Source organism: Myotis davidii, unplaced genomic scaffold (genome assembly GCF_000327345.1).
Source record: "Myotis davidii unplaced genomic scaffold, ASM32734v1 scaffold339, whole genome shotgun sequence".
NCBI classification, from domain to species: Eukaryota; Metazoa; Chordata; class Mammalia; order Chiroptera; family Vespertilionidae; genus Myotis; species Myotis davidii.
In genome coordinates, this window is record NW_006290778.1 from 427,892 (window position 1) to 431,727 (window position 3,836).

Consider the following 3,836-nt stretch of genomic DNA (forward strand, 5'->3'; position numbering starts at 1 on the left):
AAGATATTGCTACATAAGATGTCTGAGATTTTGCTGCCTATGTTTCCTTCTGAGATTTTATGATGGTTTTGTGACTTACATTTAAGTCTTTTATCCATTTTGAGTTTATTCTTGTGTATGGTGTAAGTTGGTGGTCATTTCATTTTTTTGCATGTACCTGTCCAATTTTCCTAACACCATTTATTGAAGAGACTATCTTGACTCCATTGTATGCTCTTGCCTCCTTTGTCAAATATTAATTGAGTGTAATGGCTTGGGTTGATTTCTGGGGCCTCTGCTCTGTTCCACTGATCTTACATGCCTGTTCTTGTGCCAGTACCAGTCTGTTTTTTTGTTTATGTGGTTTTTTAAAATATATTTTTATGGATTTCAGAGAGGAAGGGAGGACAGATAGAAACATCAATAATGAGAGAGAATCATTGATTGGCTGCCTCCTGCATGTCCCCCACTGGGGACTGGGCCCACCACTGGGGCATGTGCCCTTGAATGGAATCGAACCCAGGACCCTTCAGTCTGTAGGCTGACACTCTATCCACTGAGCCAAACCAGCTAGGGCAGTACCAGGCTGTTTTGATTACAGTGGCTTTGAAGTATAAATTGATATCTGGTATTGTGATTCCTCCAGTGTTGTTCTTTTTTTCTTTGTAATATATTTTATTGATTTTTTACAGAGAGGAAGGGAGAGGGATAGAGAGTTAGAAACATCGATGAGAGAGAAACATCGATCAGCTGCCTCCTGCACACTCCCTACTGGGTATGTGCCTGCAACCAAGGTACATGCCCTTGACCAGAATCGAACCTGGGACCCTTGAGTCCGCAGGCCGACGCTCTATCCACTGAGCCAAACGTGTTAGGGCTGTTCTTTTTTTCTTAAGATTGATGCAGTTATTCAGGCTCCTTTTTGGTTCTATATACATTTTTGGAGTATTTGTTCTAGATCTGTGAAATATGCTGTTGGTATTTTAATAGGAATTGCATTGACACTAGATTGCTTTGGGGAGTATGGACATTTTAATGTTAATTCTACCAATCCATGAATACGATATACTGTTCCACTTGCTTATATCTTCCTCTGTCTCTTTTTTCAACATCCTGTATTTTTCCAAGTATAAGTCTTTTACCTCCTTGGTTAAATTTATTCCTAGGTATCTTAACTTTTTTCTTTTTTAAAAATATATCTTTATTGATTTCAGAGAGGAAGGGAGAGGTAGGGAGAGGAAGAGAGAGATAGAAACATCAATGGAGAGAGGGAATAATTGATTGGCTGCCTCCTGCAGGCCCCCTACTGGGGATCGAGCCTGCAACCTGGACATGTGCCCTTGGCAGGAATCAAACCCTGGATCCTTCAGTCCACAGGCTGATGCTCTATCCACTGAGCCAAACCAGCTAAGGCTAGGTATTAATTTTTTTGTTGCAGTGCTAAATGGAATTTTTTTTTTTTCGTTCTCTTTCTGAGAATTCATTATTGTTTTATGGAAAAGCCATTGATTTCTGGGTGTTGATTTTGTATCCTGCTACATTGCCAAAATCATTTATTAAAATCTAGTTTTCTTTGTGGAGTCTTTAGAGTTCTCTATGTACAGTATCATGTCATCTGCAAATAATGAGTTTTACTTCCTCCTTTCCAATTTGTGTGCCTTATATGTTTTCTTCTTGTCTGATCTCTGTTGCTAGGACTTCCAATACTGTGTTGAGTAAGAGTGGTGAAAGTAGACATCCCTGTCTTATTTCTGTCCTTACGGGAAATGGTTTTAGTTTTTGCCCATTAAGTATGTTGTTGGCTGTAGGTTTGTCAAATATGGCCTTTATTATGTTGAGGTATGATCCCTCTATTCCCACTTTGCTGAGTTTTTATAAAAAACTAGAGGCCCAGTGTATGAAATTCATGCACTGGTAGGATCCCTAGACCTGGCCAGCGATCAGGGCTCATCGGGGCCTCCCAGCTGCCAGTTGGGGCCTTCCTTCCCTGACTGCCAGCTGTCGGCCAGGGCCTTCCTTCGTTCTGCGCCACCCCCTAGTGGTCAGCGCATATCATAGCGAGCGATCAGTCTCCCAGTCAAATTCCCATGGAGACAGTTTGCATATTAGGCTTTCATACATATAGATGGGTGTTGGATTTTTGTCAAATGTTCTTTCTGCATTTATTAATATGATCATGTGATTTTTGTCTTTCAACTTGTTTGTGTGATATATCACATTTATTGGTTTTTGAATATTGTACCAACCTTGCATCCCTGGAATAAATCCCACTTGGTCATGGTGTATGATCTTTTTAATATATTGCCGTATCCAATTTGCTAATATTTTGTTGAGGGTTTTAGCATCTATGTTCATCAGAGATATTTGCCTGTATTTCTCTTTCTTTGTAGTGTCTTTATCTGCTTTTGGAATTAGGATAATGCTGGCCTCATAAAAAGAGTTTGGAAATGTTTCTTCCTCTTGGATTTTTTGGAATAGTTTGAGGAGGATAGGTGTTAATTCTTTTTTAAATGTTTGGTTAAACTTCCCTGTGAAGCCATTTGGACCAAGACTTTTGTTTGGTGAGTGGGAGTTTTTTGATTACTGCTTCAATTTCTTTAATTGTATTGGCCTATTCATGTTTTCTCATTCTTCATGATTCAGTGTTGGAAGATTGTATTCTTCTAGAAATTTGTCCATTTCATCCATTGTCCAGCTTGTTGGCATATAGTTGTCCTTTGTATTTTTTTAAAAAATATTTTTATTGACTTCAGAGAGGAAGGGAGAGGGAGAAAGAGATAGAAATATCAATGATGCGAATCATTGATCCACTGTCTCCTGCATGCTCCCTACTGGGGATCAAACCCACAACCCGGCATGTGCCCTGACTGTGAATTGAACTATGAACTCCTGGTTCATAGTTTGATGCTCAACCATTGTGCCAAACTGGCTGTGTGAGGAACAACTCTTTTTATTGTTAACCGGTAGTCAAACTATCTTTTATAAATATCATATAATCAAGTCTTTTGTATAATCCAGTCTTTATATTATAACTGGGATGGAAAAATGCCATTTGTTCATTCTTTTCTGCTTTTAAATCAATTAATAAGAATGTCTCATTTTTTTGCATGTATCTGTCCAATTTTCCGAACACCATTTATTGAAGCGATTGTCTTGACTCCATTGTATGTTCTTGTCTCATTTGTCAAATATTAATTGAGCATAGTGGTTTGGGTCGATTTCTGGGTTCTCTATTCTATTCTATTGATCTATATGTCTGTTCTTGTGCCAGTACCAGGCAGCTTATACCATACACAAAAACTCAAAGTGGATAAAGGACTTCAACTTAAGACAGGAAGCCATAAAAATACTAGATGAATCCATAGGCAGCAAAATCTCAGACATATGCCAAAGCAATTTCTTCACCGATACAGCTCCTAGGGCAATGGAAACTAAAGAGAAAATAAGTGGGACTACATCAAAATAAAAAGCTTTTGCACAACAAGAGAAACCATCAACAAAACAACAAGAAAGCCCACTGCATGGGAGAACATATTTGCCAGTGTATCACCCACCGATATGGGTTTAATCTCCAACATTTACGGGGAACTCATACAACTTAACAAAAGAAAGATAAACAAGCCAATCAAAAAATGGGCAACGGACCTAAATATATATTTTTTGAATGAAGACATAAGGAAGGTCAAGAGACACGAAAACATGCTCAAAGTCATTAATCATCCGAGAGATACAAATCAAAACGACAATGCTGTATCATCTCACACCTGTCAGAATGGCTATCATCAACAAATCAACAAATGATAAGTGCTGGAGAGGATGCAGAGAAAAAGGAACCCTTGTGCACTGCTGGTGGGATT